Raw genomic sequence first — 21,032 nt, forward strand, 5'->3', positions numbered from 1 at the left:
ACTCTGCAACACTGTATTTCCTTGTAACGTGGTATTCTGACATATTCGTTCGAGAGAAAACTCTCCTGTGCATTCTCTTCTGAGGCTACACACTTAGGCATACACACAACACCAAAGCTATTCAAGTTAAAACGTGTTGTTTAGGGAAAAAAAGATAATATTGCACCATGCTGGACTTCCTTAAAACGTAGTATTCTGACATATTATTTCAAGAGAAAACTCTCCTGTGCGTTCTCTTTTGAGGCTACATGCTTAGTCATACACTCAACACCAAATCTTTTCGAGTTACAACGTGTTGTTTAGGAAAAACAAGATAATTTTGCATGATGCGTTATTTCATTCTCTTAAAGTTTAAGTATTTCTTATACGTACATATTTGTCTTTAATCTGCAACACTGTATTACATTATAACGTGGAATTCTTACATATTCTTTCGATAGAAAACTCTCCTGTGCGTTCTCTTTTGAGGCTACATGCTTAGACATACACACAACAGCAAAGCTTTTCGAGTTACAACGTGTTGTTTAGAAAAAACAAGATAATATCGGATGATGTGGTATTTGCCTAAAGCGTGGTATTCTGACATATTTTTTCGAGAAAAAACTCTCCTGTGCGTTCTCTTTTGAGGCTGCACGCTTACTCATACACGCAATACCAAATCTTTCGAGTTACAACGTGTTGTTTAGGAAATACAAGATAAATTTTCACGATGTGATATTTCTTCTGGAAAATTTTAAGTATTTCTAATAAGTACGTATTTGTGTTTTAACTGCAACACTGTATTTCCTTATAACGTGGTATTCTTACATATTCTTTCGAGAGAAAACTCTCCTGTGTGTTCTCTTTTGAGACTACATGCTTAGACATACATGCAACCCCAAAGCTTTTCGAGTTACAACTTGTTGTTTAGGAAAAACAAGATAATTTCTCACGATGCGGGATTTCCTCAAAACGTGGTATTCTGACACATTTTTTCGAGAGAAAAATCTCCTGTGCGTTCTCTTTTGAGGCTACAAGTTGAGACATACACGCAACACCAAATCTTTTCGAGTTACAACGTGTTGTTTAGGAAATACAAGATAATTGTGTACGATGTGTTATTGCTTCTCGTAAAGTTTAAGTATTTCTAATTTGTACGTATTTGTCCCTTCTCTGCAACACTGTATTTCCTTATAACGTGGTATTCTTACATATTCTTTTGAGAGAAAACTCTCCTGTGCGTTCTCTTTTGAGGCTGCACGCTTAGAGAAAAACCCAACAACAAAGCTTTTCGAGTTACAACAAGTTGTTTAGGAAAAAAAAAATTCGCACGATGCAGGATTTCCTTAAAACTTTGTATTCTGACATATTTTTTCGTAAGAAAACTCTCCTGTGTGTTCTCTTTTGAGGCTACATGCTTAGACATATACGGAACACGGAAGCTTTTCAAGTTACAACGTGTTGTTTAGGAAAAACAAGATAATTTCGCACGATGTGCGATTTCCTTAAAACAGGGTATTCTGACATGTTTTTTCGAGAGAAAACTCTCCTGTGCGGCCTCTTTTGAGGCTACACGTTTAGACATACACGCAACACCAATTCTCTTCGAGTTACAACGTGTTGTTTAAAAAAAACATGATAATTTTACATGATGCGTTATTTCTTCTTGAGAAATTTTAAGTATTTCTAATACGTACGTATTTGTCTTTACTCTGCAACACTATATTTCCTTATAACTTGTTATTCTTACATATTCTTTTGAGAGAAAACTCTCCTGTGCGTTCTCTTTTGAGGATACATGGTTAGACATACACGCAACACCAAAGCTTTTCGAGTTAAAACTTGTTGTTTAGGAAAAACAAGATAATTTCGCACGGTGTGTTATTTCCTTATAACGGGGTATTCTGACATGTTTTTTTTTTTTTTTGAGCGAAAATTCTCCTGTGCGTTCTCCTTTGAGGCTAGAAGCTTAGATCTACACACAACACCAAATCTTTTCGAGTTACAAAGTGTTATTTAGGAAAAACAAGATAATTTTGCACGATGCATTATTTCTTCTCATAATGTTTAAGTATTTCCAATATGCACGTATTTCTCTTTAATATGCAACTCTGTATTTCCTTATAACTTGGTATTCTTACATATTCTTTCGAGTGAAAACTCTCCTGTGCGTTCTCTATTGAGGCTACACGCTTAGACATACACGCAACACCAAAGCTTTGCAAGTTAAAATATGTTGTTAAGGAAAAAGAAGATAATTTCCCACGATGCGTGATTTCCTTAAAACGTGGTATTCTGACATATTTTTTTCGAGAGAAAACTCTCCTGTGCGTTCTCCTTTGAGCCTACATGCTTAGACATACACGCAACACCAAGCTTTTTGGGTTACAACGTGCTGTTTAGGAAAAACAAGATAATTTTGCATGATGCGTTATTTCTTCTTGTAAAGTTTAAGTATTTTTAATACGTACTTATTAGTTTTTACTCTGCAACACTGTACTCCGTTATAACGTGGAATTCTTACATATTCTTTCGAGAGAAAACTCTCCTGTGCATTCTCTTTTGAGGCTACATACTTATACATAAACGCAACACCAAAGATTTTCAAGTTAAAATGTGTTGTTTAGGAAAAACAAGATAATGTCGCATGATGCGGTATTTCCTTAAAACTTGGTATTATGACATATTTTTTTGAGAGAAAATTCTGCTGTGGGTTCTCTTTTGAGGCTACACATTTAGACATACATGCAACACCAAATCTTTTCTAGTTACAAGGTGTTGTTTAGGAAAAAGAAGATAATTTTGCACGATGCATTATTTCTTCTCGTTAATTTTAAGTATTTCTAATACATAAGTATTTGTCTTTAATCTGCAACAATGTATTTCCTTATAACGTGGTATTCTTACATACTCTTTCAAGAGAAAACTCTCCTCTTCGTTCTCTTTTGAAGCTACACGCTTAGACATAGACGCAACACCAAAGCTTTTCGAGTAACAACGTGTTGTTTAGGAAAAACAAGATAATTTCGCACTATGCGGGATTTCCAAAAAACATGGTATTCTGACATATTTTCTAGAGAGAAAATTCTCCTGTGGGTTCTCCTTTGAGGCTACACATTTATACTTACAAGCAACACCAAATCTTTTCAGGTTTCAATGTGTTGTTTAGGATATACAAAATAATTTTGTACGATGCATTATTTCTTCTCGTAAAGTTTAAGTATTTCTAATACGTAAGTATTTGTCTTTACTCTGCAACACTGTATTTGCTTGTAATGTGGTATTCTTACATATTCTTTCAAGAGAAAACGCTCCTGTGCGTTCTCTTTTGAGGCTACATGCTTAGACATACACGCAACCCCAAAGCTTTTCGAGTTAAAACTTGTTGTTTAGGAAAAACAAGATAATTTCGCACGATGAGCGATTTCCTTAAAACGTGGTATCTTGACATATTTTTTTGAGAGAAAACACTCCTGTGCCATCTCTTTTGAGGCGAGAAGCTTAGACATACATGCAGCACCAAATCCTTTCGAGTTACAACGTATTATTTAGGAAAAACAAGATAATATTGCACGATGCGTTATTTCTTCTCATAAAGTTGAAGTATTTCCTATATTTATGTATATGTCTTTAATATGCAACACTCTATTTCCTTGTAACGGGTTATTCTTACATATTCTTTCGAGAGACAACTCTCCTGTGCCTTCTCTATTGAGGCTACACGCTTAGACATACACGCAACACCAAAGCTTTGCAAGTTAAAATATGTTGTTAAGGAAAAAGAAGATAATTTCCCACGATGCGTGATTTCCTTAAAACGTGGTATTCTGACATATTTTTTCGAGAGAAAACTCTCCTGTGCGTTCTCCTTTGAGCCTTCACGCTTAGACCTACACGCAACACCAAGCCTTTCGAGTTACAATGTGCTGTTTAGGAAAAACAAGATAATTTTGCATGATGCGTTATTTCTTCTTGTAAAGTTTAAGTATTTCTAGTACGTACTTATTTGTTTTTACTCTGCAACACTGTATTCCGTTATAACGTGGAATTCTTACATATTCTTTCGAGAGAAAACTCTCCTGTGCATTCTCTTTTGAGGCTACATACTTATACATAAACGCAACACCAAAGATTTTCGAGTTAAAATGTGTTGTTTAGGAAAAACAAGATAATGTCGCATGATGTGGTAATTCCTTAAAACGTGGTATTATGACATATTTTTTGAGAGAAAATTCTGCTGTGGGGTCTCTTTTGAGGCTACACATTTAGACATAAAGGCAACGCCAAACCTTTTCTAATTACAAGGTGTTGTTTAGGAAAAACAAGATAATTTTGCACGATGCATTATTTTTTCTCGTTAATTTTAAGTATTTCTAATACATACGTATTTGTCTTTAATCTGCAACAATGCATTTCCTTATAACGTGGTATTCTTACAAACTCTTTCAAGAGAAATCTCTCCTCTTCGTTCTCTTTTGAAGCTACACGCTTAGACATAGACGCAACACCAAAGCTTTTCGAGTAACAACGTGTTGTTTAGGAAAAACAAGATAATTTCGCACGATGCGGGATTTCCAAAAAACGTGGTATTCTGACATATTTTCTAGAGAGAAAATTCTCCTGTGGGTTCTCCTTTGAGGCTACACATTTATACTTACAAGCAACACCAAATCTTTTCAGGTTTCAATGTGTTGTTTAGGATATACAAGATAATTTTGTACGATGCATTATTTCTTCTCGTAAAGTCTAAGTATTTCTAATACGTAAGTATTTGTCTTTACTCTGCAACACTGTATTTGCTTGTAATGTGGTATTCTTACATATTCTTTCCATAGAAAACGCTACTGTGCGTTCTCTTTTGAGGCTACATGCTTAGACATACACGCAACCCCAAAGCTTTTCGAGTTAAAACTTGTTGTTTAGGAAAAACAAGATAATTTCGCACGATGAGCGATTTCCTTAAAATGTGGTATTTTGACATATTTTTTTGAGAGAAAACACTCCTGTGCCATCCCTTTTGAGGCGAGATGCTTAGAGATCCACGCAACACCAAATCTTTTCGAGTTACAACGTGTTATTTAGGAAAAACAAGATAATATTGCACGATGCGTTATTTCTTCTCATAAAGTTGAAGTATTTCGTATATGTACATATATGTCTTTAATATGCAACACTCTATTTCCTTGTAACGGGTTATTCTTACATATTCTTTCGAGAGAAAACTCTCCTGTGCATTCTCATCTGAGGCTTCACACTTAGACATACACGCAACACCAAAGCTTTTCAAGTTACACCGTGTTGTTTAGAAAAAACAAGATAATTTCCCACGATGAGTGATTTCCATAAAATGGGGTATTCTGACATGTTTTTTCGAGAGAAAACTCTCCTGTGCATTCTCTTTAGAGGGTAGAAGCTTAGACATACACGCAACACCAAAGCTTTTCGAGTTACAACGTTTAGGAAAAACAAGATAATTCCACAGGATGTGGGATTTCCTAAAACCGTGGTATTCTGACATATTTTTTCGAGAGAAAACTCTCCCGAGGGTATTCTCTTGAGGCTACAGGCTTAGACATTCACGCAACACGAAATCTTTTCGAGTTACAATGTGTTGTTTAGGAAATACAAGATAATATTGTATGATGCGCTATTTCTTCTGGTAAAGTTTAAGTATTTCTAATATGTACGTATTTGTCTTTACCTGCTTCATTGTATTTCCTTGTAATGTGGTATTCTTACATATTCTTTGGAGAGAAAAATCTCCTGTGCGTTCTCTTTTGAGGCTAAAAGCTTAGACATACACGCAACAACAAATATTTTTGAGTTACAACGTTTAGGAAAAACAAGATAATTCCACACGATGCGGGATTTCCTAAAAACGGGTATTCTGACATATTTTTTCGAGAGAAAACTTTCCTGTGCATTCTCTTTTGAGGCTACAGGCTTAGACATACACACAACATCAAATCTTTTCAAGTTACAACGTTTTGTTTCGGAAAAACAAGATAATTTTGCACAATGCTGGATTTACTTAAAACGTGGTATTCTGACATATTTTTTCGATATAAAATTCTCCTGTGCGTTCTCCTTTGAGGCTACACGCTTAGACATACACGCAACACCAAAGCTTTGCGAGTTACAACGTTTTGTTTAGGACAAACAAGATAATTTCGCATGATGCGTTATTTCTTCTAGTAAAGTGTAAGTATTTCTAATAGGTACATATTTGTCCTTACTCTGCAACACTGTATTTCCTTATAACGTGGTATTCTTACATATTCTTTCGAGAGAAAACTCTCCTGTGCGTTCTCTTTTGAGGCTACACACTTAGACATACAGGCAACACCAATGCTTTTCGAGTTAAAACATGTTGTTTAGGAAAAAAAAGATAATTTCTCACGATGCGGGATTTCCTTAAAACGTGGTATTGTGACATATTTTTTCGAGCGAAAACTCTCCTGTGCGTTCTCTTTTGAGGCAGCACGCTTAGTCATACATGCAACACCATATCTTCTCAAGTTACAACGTGTTTTTTAGGAAAAACAAGATAATTTTGCACGACACATTATTTCTTTTAGTAAAGTTTAAGTATTTCTAATACGTACATATTTGTCTTTACTCTCCAACACTGTATTTCCTTATAACGTGGTATTCTTACATATTCTTTCGAGATAAATCTCTCCTGTGCGTTCTCTTTTGACGCTACAAGCTGAAACATACACGCAACACCAAAGCTTTTGTTAGTTACAACGTGTTTTTTAGGAAAAACAATATAATTTCGCACGATGCCGGATTTCCTTAAAACATGGTATTCTAACATATTTTTTCTAGAGGGAATTCTCCTGTTGGTTCTCTTTTGAGGATCCACATTTAGACATATACGCAACAAGAAATCTTTCAGGTTACAACGTGTTGTTTAGGAAATACACGATAATTTGGTACGATGCAATATTTCTTCTCGTAAAGTTTAAGTATTTCTAATATGTACGTATTTGTCTTTATTCTGCAACACTGTATTTACTTATAATGTGGTGTTCTTACATATTCTTTCGAGGGAAAACTATCCTGCACATTCTCTTTTGAGGCTACACGTTTAGACATACATGAAACACCAAAGCTTTTCGAGTTAAAATGTGTTGTTTAGGAAAAACAAGATAATTTCGCACGATGCTGGATTTCCATAAAACGTGGTATTCTGAAGTATTTTTCGAGATAAAATTCTCCTGTGCGTTCTCTTTTGAGGCTACACGCTTAGACATACTCGCAACACCAAATCTTTTCGAGTTGCAACGTGTTGTTTAGGAAACACAAGATAATTTTGCACGATGCGTTATTTCTTCTCCTAAAGTTTAAGTATTTCGAATACATACGTATTTGTCTTTACTCTGCAACACTGTATTTCCTTATAACGTGGTATTCTTACATATTCTTTTGAGAGAAAATTCTCCTGTGCGTTCTCTTTTGAGGCTGCATGCTTAGATATACACGCAACACCAAAACTTTTCCAGTTACAACGTGTTGTTAAGGAAAAACAAGATAATTTCACAAGATGAGGGATTTCCTTAAAACGTGGTATTCTTATATATTCTTTCGAGTGAAAACTCTCCTGTGCGTTCTCTTTTGAGGCTGCACCCTTATACATACACGCAACACAAAAGCTTTTCGAGTTACAACGTGTTGTTTAGGAAAAACAAGATAATTTTGTAAGATGCGTTATTTCTTCTCATAAATTTTAAGTATTTCTAATACGTACGTATTTGTCTTTACTCTGCAACACTGTATTTGCTTGTCACGTAGTATTCTTACATATTCTTTCGAGAGTAAACTCGCCTGTGCATTCTCTTTTGAGGCTACACGCTTAGACATACACGCAACATCAAAGCTTTTCAAGTTACAACGTGTTGTTTAGGAAAAACAAGATAATTTCGCACCATGAGGGATTTCCTTAAAACGTGGTATATTGACATATTTTTTCGAGAGAAAACAGCCTGTCCGTTCTCTTTTGAGGTCACCAGCTTAGACATACATGTAACACCAAATCTTTTTGAGTTACAACATGTTGTTTAGGAAAAACAAGATAATTTTGCACGATGATTTATTTCTTCTCTTAAAGTTTAAGTATTTCCAATATGTATGTATTTGTCTTTACTCTGCAACACTGTATTTCCTTATAACGTGGTATTTCCTTAAAACGTGTTGTTTAGGAAAAACAAGATAATTTCGCATTATGCGGTATTTCCTTAAAACGTGGTATTCTGACATATTTTTTGAGAGAAAATTCTCCTCTGGGTTATCTTTTGAGGCTACACATTTAGACAAACATGCAACACAAAATCTTATCGAGTTACAACTTGTTGTTTAGGAAAAACAAGATAATTTTGCACGATGCATTATTTCTTCTCATAAATTTTAAGTATTTCTAATACGTACATATTTGTCTTTACTCTGCAACACTATATTTCCTTATAACGTGGTATTCTTAAATATTCTTTTGAGAGAAAACTCTCTGCTTCATTCTCTTTTGAGGCTACACGCTTACACATACACGCAACATCAAAACTTTTCGAGTTACAAAGGGTTGTTTAAGAAAAACAAGATAATTTCGCACGATGCAGGATTTCCTTAAAACGTGGTATCCTGACATATTTTTTCGAGAGAAAATTCTCCTGGGGGTTCCCTTTTGAGGCTACACATTTAGACTTACAAGCAACACCAAATCTTTTCAGATTACAACGTGTTGTTTAGGATATACATGATAATATAGTACGATGCGTTATTTCTTCTCGCAAAGTTTAAGTATTTCTAATACGTACGTATTTGTCTTTACTCTGCAACACTGTATTTGCTCATAATGTGGGATTCTTTCATGTTCTCTCGATAGAAAACTCTCCTGTGCATTCTTTTTTGAGGCTACACGCTTAGAAATACACGCAACACCAAAACTTTTCAAATTACAAGGTGTTGTTTAGGAAAAAGAAGATAATTTCACATGATCTGCGATTTCCTTAAAACGGGGTATTCTGACATGTTTTTTCGAGAGAAAACTATCCTGTGCATACTCTTTTGAGGCTAGAAGCTTAGACATATACGTAACACCGAATCTTTTCGAGTTACAACGTGTTATTTAGGAACAACAAGATAATTTTGCACGATGCGTTATTTCTTCATATTAAGTTTAAGTATTTCCAATAGGTACGTATTTGTTTTTAATATGCAACACTGTATTACCTTTTAACGGGGTATTCTTACATATTCTTTCGAGAGAAAACTCTCCTGTGTGTTCTCTTCTGAGGCTACACACTTAGACATACACGCAACACCAAAGCTTTTCGAGTTACAACGTGTTGTTAGGTAAAACAAGATAATGTCGCACGATGCAGGATTTCCTAATAACGTGGTATTTTGACATATTTTTTCGAGAGAAAACTCTCCTGTGCATTCTCTTTTGAGGCTACACGCTTAGTCATACAAGAAACACCAAATCATTTCGAGTTACAACGTGTTGTTAAGAAAAAAGAAGATAATTTTGCATGATGTGTTATTTCTTCTCGTAAAGTTTAAGTATTTCTAATAAGTACTTATCTGTTTTTACTCTGAAACACTGTATTCAGTTATAACGTGGAATTCTTAAATATTCTTTCGAGAGAAAACTCTCCTGTGCGTTCTCTTTTGAGGATACATGCTTAGACATAAATGCAACAACAAAGATTTTCGAGTTACAACCTGTTGTTTAGGAAAAACAAGATAATTTCTCATGATGCGGTATTTCCTTAAAACGTGGCATTCTGACATCTTTTTTCGAGAGAAAATTCTCCTGTGGGTTCTCTTTAGAGGCTACAAATTTAGACATACACACAACACCAAATCCTTTCTAGTTACAACGTGTTGTTTAGGAAAAACAAGATAATTTTGCACGATGCATTATTTCTTCTCGTAAATTTTAAGTATTTCTAATACGTACATATTTGTCTTTACTCTGCAACACTGTATTTCCTTATAACGTGGTATTCTTACATATTCTTTTGAGAGAAAAATCTCCTCTTCGTTCTCTTTTGAAGCTAACCGCTTAGACATACACGCAACAACAAAGCTTTTCAAGTTACACCGTGTTGTTTAGGAAAAACAAGATAAATTCGCATGATGAGCGATTTCCTTAAAACAGGGTATTCTGACATGTTTTTTCGAGAGAAAACTCTCCTGTGCATTCTCTTTTGAGGCTGCACGCTTAGACAAAAACGCAACACCAAAGCTTTTCGAGATACAACAAGTTGGTTAGGAAAAAAAAGATAATTTCGCACGATGCAGGATTTCCTTAAGACGTTGTATTCTGACATATTTTTTCGAACAAAAACTCTCCTGTGCGTTCTTTTTTGAGGCTACACGCTGAGACATACAAGCAACACCAAAGCTTTTCAAGTTACAATGTGTTGTTTAGGAAAAACAAGATAATCTCGCACGATGCAGGATTTCCTTAAAACGTTGTATTCTGACATATTTTTTCGAGAGAAAATTCTCCTGTGAGTTCTCTTTTGAGGCTACACATTTAGACATACACACAACACCAAATCTTTTCGAGTTACAACGTGTTGTTTAGGAAATACAAGATAATTTTTTACGATGCATTATTTCTTCTCGTAAAGTTTAAGTATTTCTAATATGTACGTATTTGTCTTTAATCTGAAACACTGTATTTCCTTATAACGGGGTATTCTTACATATTCTTTCGAGAGAAAACTCTCCTGTGTGTTCTCGTTTGAGGCTACAGGCTTAGAAATACACGCAACACCAAATCTTTTTGAGTTACAACGTGTTGTTTAGGAAATACAAGATAATATTGTATGATGTGTTATTTCTTAGGGTAAAGTTTAAGTATTTCTAATACGTGCATATTTGTCTTTAACTGCAACACTGTATTTCCTTGTAACGTGGTAATCTTATATATAATTTGGAGAGAAAACTCTCCTGTGTGTTCTCTTTTGAGGCTACACACTTAGACATACATGCAACATCAAAGCTTTTCGAGTTACAACATGTTGTTTAGGAAAAACAAGATAATTTCGCACGATGCAGGATTTCCTTATAACGTGGTATTCTGACATATTTTTTTGAGAGAAAACACTCCTGTGCGTTCTCTTTTGAGGCTGCACGATTAGACATACACGCAACAGCAAATCTTTTCTCATTACAGCGTGTTGTTAAGGAAAAGCAAGATAATTTCGCAAGATCCGGGATTTCCTTAAAACGTGGTATTCTGACATATTTTTCGAGAGAAAACTCTCCTGTGCATTCTCTTTTGGGGCTATAAGCTTAAACATACACGCAAGACCAAATCTTTTCGAATTTCAACTTGTTGTTTTGGAAATACAAGATAATTTTGTAAGGAGCGTTATTTCTTCTCGTTAAGTTTAAGTATTTCTAATACGTATGTATTTGTCTTTACTCTGCAACACTGTATTTCCTTGTAACGTGGTTTTCTGACATATTCTTTCGAGAGAAAACTCTCCTGTGGATTCTCTTCTGAGGCTACATACTTAGACAGACACGCAACACCAAAGCTTTTTGAGTTAAAACATGTTGTTTAGGAAAAACAGGATAATTTCGCACAGTGCTGGATTTCCTTAAAACTTGGTATTCTGACATATTTTTTCGAGAGAAAACTCTCCTGTGCATTCTCTTTTGAGGCTACATGCTTAGTCATACACGCAACAGCAAATCTTTTCGAGTTACAACGTGTTGTTTAGGAAAAACAAGATAATTTTGCATGATGCGTTATTTCTTTTCTTAAAGTTTAAGTATTTCCAATATATACGTATTTGTCTTTGCAACACTGTATTTCATTATAAAGTGGTATTCTTACATATTATTTCGAGAGAAAATTCTCCTGTGCATTTTCTTTTGAGGCTGCATGTTTAGTCATACACGCAACACCAAATCCTTTCGAGTTACAACGTGTTGTTTAGGAAATACAAGATAATTTTGTACGATGTGTTATTTATTCTCGCAAAATTTAAGTATTTCTAATATGTACATATTTGTCTTCACTCTGCAACACTGTATTTCTTTGTAACAAGGTATTCTTACATATTAATTTGTGAGAAAACTCCTCTGTGCGTTCTCTTCTGAGGCTACACACTTAGACATACACGCAACACCAAAGCTCTTCGAGTTAAAACTGGTTGTTTAGGTAAAAAGAAGATAATTACGCATGATGCAGGATTTACTTAAAATGTGGTGTTCTGACATATTCATTCGTGAGAAAACTCTCCTGGGCGTTCTCTTTTGATGCTACACGCTTAGTCATACACGCAACACCAAATCTTTTCGAGTTACCACGTGTTGTTTAGTAAAAACAAGATAATTTTGCTCGATGCATTATTTCTTCTCGTAAAGTTTAAGTATTTCTAATGTGTACGTATTTGTCTTTACTCTGCAACACTGTATTCCTTTATAACGTGGAATTCTTATATATTCTTTCGAGAGAAAACTCTCCTGTGCGTTCTCTTTGTGGCTACATGCTTAGTCATACACGCAACGCCAAATCTTTACGAATTTCAACTTGTTGTTTACGAAATACAAGATAATTTTTTACGGAGCATAATTTCTTCTGCTAAAGTTAAAGTATTTCTAATATGTACGTATATTTCTTTACTCTGCAACACGGTTTTTCCTTGTAACGTGGTATTCTGACATATTCTTTCGAGAGAAAACTCTCCTGTGCATTCTCTTCTCAACACCAAAGCTTTTCGAGTTAAAACGTGTTGTTTAGGAAAAACAAGATAATATTGCACAATGCTGGATTTCCTTAAAACTTGGTATTCTGACATATTTTTTCGAGGGAAAACTCTCCTGTGCGTTCTCTTTTGAGGCTATACGCTTAGTCATACACTCAACACAATATCCTTTCGAGTTACAACGTGCTGTTTAGGAAAAACAAGATAATTTTGCATGAGGCGTTATTTCTTTTCGTAAAGTTTAAGTATTTCTAATACGTACATATTTGTCTTTATTCTGAAACACTGTATTCCGTTATAACGTGGAATTCTACCATATTCTTTCAAGAGAAAACTCTCCTGTGCATTCTCTTTAGAGGCTACATGCTTAGACATACACGCATCACCAAAGCTTTTCGAGTTACAACGTGTTGTTTAGGAAAAACTAGAAAATTTCGCATGATGCGGTATTTCCTTAAAACGTGGTATTCTGACATATTTTTTCAAGAGAAAACTCTCCTGTGCGTTCTCTTTTGAGGCTGCACGCTTAGTCATATATGCAACACCATATCTTTTTGAGTTGCAACGTGTTGTTTAGGAAAAAACAAGATAATTTTGCATGACACATTATTTCTTCACCTAAAGTTCAACTATTTCTAATACGTATGTATTTGTCTTTACTCTGCAACACTGTATTTTCTTATAACGTGGTATTCTTACATATTCTTTCAAGAGAAAACTCTCCTGTGCATTCTCTTTTGAGGCTGAACCCTTACACATACACGCAACACCAAACTTTTCGAGTTACAACATGTTGTTTAGGAAAAACAAGATAATTTCGCACGATGCAGGAATTCCTTAAAACGAGGTATTCTGAAATATTTTTTTGAGAGAAAACTCTCCTGTGCATTCTCTTTTGCAGTTACACGCTTAGACATACACACAACACCAAAGCTTTTCGAGTTAAAACATGTTGTTTAGGAAAAACAAGATAATTTCACACGATGCGGGATTTCCTTAAAACATGGTATTCTGTCATAATTTTTCAAGAGAATACTCTCCTGTGGGTTCTCTTTGAGGATACATGTTTAGACATACACGCAAGAACAAATCATTTCGAGTTACAACGTGTTGTTTAGGAAATACAAGATAATTTTTTACGATACGTTATTTCTTCTCATAAAGTTTAAGTATTTCTAATATGTACGTATTTGTCTTTACTCTGCAACACTGTATTTCCTTGTAATGTGGTATTCTTACATATTCGTTCGAGTGAAAACTCTCCTGTGCATTCTCTTTTGAGGCTACACGCTCAGACATACACGCAACACCAAAGCTTTTTGAGTTACAACGTGTTGTGTAGGAAAAACAAGATAATTTCGCACGATGCTGGATTTCCTTAAAACGTGGTATTCTGACATATTTTTTCGAGAGAAAATTCTCCTGTGCATTCGCTTTTGAGCCTACATGCTTAGACATACACGCAACACAAAATCTTTTCGAGTTACAACGTGTTGTTTAGGAAATATAAGATAATTTTGCACGATTCGTTAATTCTCGTAAATTTTTAGTATTTCTAATATGTAAGTATTTATCTTTACTCTGCAACACTGTATTTCCTTATTACGTGTTATTCTTACAAATTCTTTCGAGAGAAAACTCTCCTGTTCGTTCTCTTTTGAGGCTGAACCCTTACACATACACGCAACACAAAAGTTTTTCGAGTTACAACGTGTTGTTTAGGAAAAACAAGATAATTTTGCAGGATGCAATATTTCCTTAAAAATGGTATTCTGACATATTTTTTCAAGAGAAAATTCTCCTGTGTGTTCTTTTTTCCGGCTACATGCTTAGACATACACGCAATACCAAATGTTTATGAATATCAACTTGTTATTTACGAAATACAAGATAATTTTGTACGGAGCGTTATTTCTTCTCATAAAGTTTAAGTATTTCTAATATGTACGTATTTGTCTTTACTCTGCAACACTGTATATCCTTGTAATGTGGTATTCTAAAATATTCTTTCGAGAGAAAACTCTCCTGTGCATAATCTTCTCAGGCTACACACTTAGGCATACACACAACACCAATGCTTATCGAGTTAAAACGCGTTGTTTAGGAAAAAAAAAGAAGATAATATTGCACAATGCTGGATTTCCTTAAAACGTGGTATTCTGACATATTCTTTCGAGAGAAAACTCTCCTGTGCTTTCCCTTTTGAGGCTACACGCTTAGACATACAAGCAACACCAAAGCTTTTCGAGTTACAACGTTTGTTTAGGAAAAACATGATAATTTCGCACGATGCGTTGTTTCATTTTGTAAAGTTTAAGTATTTCTAATACGTAAGTATTTGTCCTTCCTCTGCAACACTGTATTTCCTTACAACGTGGTATTCTTTTTTTTTCATTTTTTTATTCGATATAATTTATTTACATTTCAAATGATTTCCCCTTTTCTAGCCCCCCCCCACTCCCCGAAAGTCCCATAAGCCTCCTTCTCTTCCCCTGTCCTCCCACCCACCCCTTCCCATTTCCCCGTTCTGGTTTTGCCGAATACTGTTAATCTGAGTCTTTCCAGAACCAGGGGCCACTCCTCCTTTCTTCTTGTACCTCATTTGATGTGTGGATTATGTTTTGGGTATTCCAGTTTTCTAGGTTAATATCCACTTATTATTGAGTGCATACCATGATTCACCTTTTGAGTCTGGGTTACCTCACTTAGTATGATGTTCTCTAGCTCCATCCATTTGCCTAAGAATTTCATGAATTCATTGTTTCTAATGGCTGAATAGTACTCCATTGTGTAGATATACCACATTTTTTGCATCCACTCCTCTGTTGAGGGATACCTGGGTTCTTTCCAGCATCTGGCAATTATAAATAGGGCTGCTATGAACATAGTAGAGCATGTATCCTTATTACATGGTGGGGAGTCTTCTGGGTATATGCCCAGGAGTGGTATAGCAGGATCTTCTGGAAGTGAGGTGCCCAGTTTTTGGAGGAACCGCCAGACTGCTTTCCAGAGTGGTTGTACAAATTTGCAACCCCAAAACGTGGTATTCTGACATATTTTTTTCGAGCGAAAACTCTGCTGTGCATTCTCCTTCGAGGCTACACACTTAGACATACACGCAACACCAAACCTTTTCGAGTTAAAACATGTTGTTTACAAAAAACAAGATAATTTCATACGATGCGGGATTTCTTAAAACGTGGTATTGTGACAAATTTTTTCGAGAGAAAACTCTCCTGTGTGCTCGCTTTTGAGGCTGCATGCTTACTCATACATGCAACACCATATCTTTTCGAGTTATTTGTGTTGTTTAGGAAAAACAAGATAATTTTGCACAATGCGTTATTTCTTCTAGTAAATTTTAAGTATTTCTAATGCTTACATATTTGTCTTTACTCTGCAACACTGTATTTCCTTATAATGTGGTATTCTTACATATTCTTTCGAGAGAAATCTCTCCTGTGCGTTCTTTTTTGCGGCTACACGCTTAGACATAAACGCAACACCAAAGTTTATCGAGTTCCAACGTGTTGTTTAGGAAAAACAAGATAATTTCGCATGATGCAGGATTTCCTTGATACGTGGTAATATGATGTATTTTTTCGAGAGAAAATTCTCCTGGTCATTCTCTTTTGAGACTACATGCTTTACCATACACGCAACACAAAATCTTTTCGAGTTACAACATGTTGTTTAGGAAATACAAGATAATTTTGCACGATGCGTTATTTCTTCTAGTAAATTTTAAGTATTTCTAATACGTATGTATTTGTCTTTACTCTGCAAAACTGTATTTCCTTATAACGTGGTATTCTTACATATTCTTTCGAGAGAAAACTCTCCTGTGCTTTCTATTTTGAGGCTACACGCTTAGACATACACGCAACACCTAAGTTTTTCGAGTTACAACGTGTTGTTTAGGAAAAAAAAGATAATTTCGTACGATGCAGGATTTCCTTAAAACGTGGTATTATGACGTATTATTTCGAGAGAAAATTCTCCTGTGGGTTCTCTTTTGAGGCTACATGTTTAGACATACACGCAACACCAATTCTTTTCGAGTTACAACATGTTGTTTAGGAAATACAAGATAATTTTGCACGATGCATTATTTCTTCTAGTAAATTTTAAGTGTTTCTAATACGTATGTATTTGTCTTTACTCTGCAAAACTGTATTTCCTTATAACGTGGTATTCTTACATATTCTATCGAGAGAAAACTCTCCTGTGTGTTCTCTTTTGAGGCTGCACGGTTAGAGAAAAATGCAACACCAAAGCTTTTCAGGTTACAACAAGTTATTTAGGAAAAACAAGACAATTTCACATGATGCAGAATTTAATTAAAACGTGGTATTCTGACATATTTTTTCGAGAGAATACTCTCCTGTGGGTTCTCTTTGAGGATACATGTTTAGACATACACGCAGCAATAAATCTTTTCGAGTTAAAACGTGTTAAGGAAATACAAGATAACTTTGTATGATGCGTTATTTCGTCTCATAAAGTTTAAGTATTTTTAATATATACGTATTTGTCTTTACTCTGCAACACTGTATTTCCTTGTAATGTGGTATCCTTACATATTCTTCAGAGTGAAACCTCTCCTGTGCAATCTCTTTTGAGGCTACACGCTTAGACTTACATGCCACACCAAAGCTTTTCGAGTTACAACGTGTTGTGTAGGAAAAACAAGATAATTTCGCACGATGCAGGATTTCCTTAATACTTGGTATTCTGACATATTTTTTTCTAGAGAAAACCCACCTGTGCGTTCTCATTTGAGGCTACACGCTTAGTCATACACTCAACATCAAATCTATTCCAGTTACAACGTGTTGTTTAGGAAAAACAAGATAATTTTACATGATGTGTTATTTCTTCTCATAAAGTTTAAGTATTTCTAATACATACATAATGTATTTACCATGCTACACTGTATTTCCTTATAACGTGGTATTCTTACATAATCTTTCGAGAGGAAACTGTCCTGTGCGTTCTCTTTAAAGTCTACACGCTTAGACATACACGCAACACCAAAGCTTTTCGAGCTATAATATGTTGTTTAGAAAAAACAAGATAATTTCACACAATGCTGGATTTCGTTAAAACGTGGTATTCTGACATATTTTTTCGAGAGAAAACTCTCCTGTGTGTTTTCTTTTGAGGCTACATGCTTAGTCATACACACAACACAAAATCTTTTCGAGTTACAACTCGTTGTTTAAGAAAAACTAGAAAATTTTGCATGATGCGTTATTTCTTCTCGTAAAGTTTAAGTATTTTTAATACGTACATATTTGTCTTTACTCTGCAACACTTTACTACGTTATAACCTGGAATTCGTACATATTCTTTCGAGAGAAAACTCTCCTGTGCGTTCGCTTTTGAGGCTACATGCTTAGACATAAACAAAACACCAAAGCTTTTCGAGTTACAACGTGTTGTTTAGGAAAAAGAAAATAATATCGCATGGTGCGGTATTTCCCTAAAACGTAGTATTCTGACTCATTTTTTCGAGAGAAAACTCTACGGTGCTTTCTCTTTTGAGGCTGCACGCTTACTCATACATGCAACACCAAATCTTTTCGAGTTACAATGTGTTGTTTAGGAAATACAAGATAAGTTTTTAGACTGCATTATTTCTTCTCGTAATGTTTAAGTATTTCTGAAATGTATGTATTTGTCTTTACTCTGCAACACTGTATTTCCTTATAACATGGTATTCTTACATATTCTTTCGAGAGAAAACTCTCCTGTGCATTCTCTCTGGAGGCTGCACGGTTAGAGAAAAACGCAACACCAAAGATTTTCGAGATACAACAAGTGGTTTAGGAAAAACAAGATAATTTCACATGATGCACGCTTTCCTTAAAAAGTGGTATTCTGACATATTTTTCGAGAGAATACTCCCCTGTGGGTTCTCTTTGAGGATACACATTTAGACATACACGCAACAACAAACCTTTTCGAGTTAAAACGTGTTGTTTAGAAATACAAGTTAATTTTTTATGATGCGTTATTTCTTCTCATATATTTTAAGTCTTTTTAATATGTACGTATTTGTCTTTACTCTGCAACACTGTATTTCCTTGTAATGTGGTATTCTTACATATTCTTTCTAGTGAAAACTCTCCTGTGCATTGTAACTTGGGGCTACATGCTTAGACATACATGCTACACCAACGATTTTCGAGTTACAACGTGTTGTGTAGGAAAAACAAGATAATTTCGCACGATGCTGGATTTCCTTAAACGTGGTATTGTGACATATTTTTTCGAGAGAAAACTCTCCTGTGTGCTCTCTTTTGAGGCTACACGCTTAGTCATACATTCAACACCATATATTTTCGAGTTACAACATGTTGTTTAGGAAAAACAAGATAATTTTGCATGATGCGTTATTTCTTCTCGTAAATTTTAAATATTTCTAATACGTACGTATTGTCTTTACCCTGTGACACTGTATTTCCTTATAACGTGGTACTCTTACATATTCTTTCGAGAGAAAACTGTCCTGTGCGTTCTCTTTTGAGGCTACACGCTTAGACATACACGCAACACCAAAGTTTTTCGAGTTACAACGTGTTGTTTAGGAAAAACAAGATAATTTCGCACGATGCAGGATTTCCTTAAAACGTGGTATTATGACGTATTATTTCGAGAGAAAATTCTCCTGTGGGTTCTCTTTTGAGGCTACACGTTTAGACATACACGCAACACCAATTCTTTTCGAGTTACAACGTGTTGTTTAGGAAATACAAGATAATTTTGCACGATGCGTTATTTCTTCTAGTAAATTTTAAGTATTTCTAATACGTATGTATTTGTCTTTACTCTGCAAAACTGTATTTCCTTATAACGTGGTATTCTTACATATTCTATCGAGAGAAAACTCTCCTGTGTGTTCTCTTTTGAGGCTGCACGGTTAGAGAAAAATGCAACACCAAAGCGTTTCGAGTTACAACAAGTTATTTAGGAAAAACAAGATAATTTCACATGATGCGGAATTTCATTAAAACGTGGTATTCTGACATATTTTTTCGAGAGAATACTCTCCTGTGGGTTCTCTTTGAGGATACATGTTTAGACATACACGCAGCAATAAATCTTTTCGAGTTAAAACGTGTTAAGGAAATACAAGATAACTTTGTATGATGCGTTATTTCGTCTCATAAAGTTTAAGTATTTTTAATATATACGTATTTGTCTTTACTCTGTAACACTGTATTTCCTTGTAATGTGGTATCCTTACATATTCTTCAGAGTGAAACCTCTCCTGTGCAATCTCTTTTGAGGCTACACGCTTAGACTTACACGCCACACCAAAGCTTTTCGAGTTACAACGTGTTGTGTAGGAAAAACAAGATAATTTCGCACGATGCAGGATTTCCTTAATACGTGGTATTCTGACATATTTTTTTCTAGAGAAAACCCTCCTGTGTGTTCTCATTTGAGGCTACATGCTTAGTCATACACTCAACATCAAATCTTTTCCAGTTACAACGTGTTGTTTAGGAAAAACAAGATAATTTTGCATGATGTGTTATTTCTTCTCGTAACGTTTAAGTATTTCTAATACGTACATATTGTCTTTACCATGCAACACTATATTTCCTTGTAACGTGGTATTCTTACATAATCTTTGGAGAGGACACTGTCCTGTGCTTTCTCTTTTGAGGCTACACGCTTAGTCATACTCGCAACACCAAAGCTTTCGAGCTACTATATGTTGTTTAGAAAAAACAAGATAATTTCACACAATGCTGGATTTCGTTAAAACGTGGTATTCTGACATATTATTTTGAGAGTAAACTCTCCTGTGTGTTTTCTTTTGAGGCTACATGCTTAGTCATATACACAACACCAAATCTTTTCGAGTTACAACGAGTTGTTTAGGAAAAACTAGAAAATTTTGCATGATGCGTTATTTCTTCTCGTAAAGTTTAAGTATTTTTAATAGGTACATATTTGTCTTTACTCTGCAACACTTTATTATGTTATAATGTGGAATTCGTCCATATTCTTTCGAGAGAAAACTCTCCTGTGCATTCTCTTTTGAGACTACATGCTTAGACATAAACAACACACCAAAGCTTTCGAGTTAAAACGTGTTGTTTAGGAAAAACAAAATAATATCGCATGGTGCGGTATTTCCCTAAAACGTGGTATTCTGACTCATTTTTTCGAGAGAAAACTCTCCTGTGCTTTCTCTTTTGAGGCTGCACCCTTACTCATATATGCAACACCAAATCTTTTCTAGTTACAACTTGTTGTTTAGGAAATACAAGATAAGTTTGTATGCTGCGTTATTTCTTCTCATAA

The sequence above is a fragment of the Apodemus sylvaticus genome, chromosome 20, assembly GCF_947179515.1.
Source record: "Apodemus sylvaticus chromosome 20, mApoSyl1.1, whole genome shotgun sequence".
NCBI classification, from domain to species: domain Eukaryota; kingdom Metazoa; phylum Chordata; class Mammalia; order Rodentia; family Muridae; genus Apodemus; species Apodemus sylvaticus.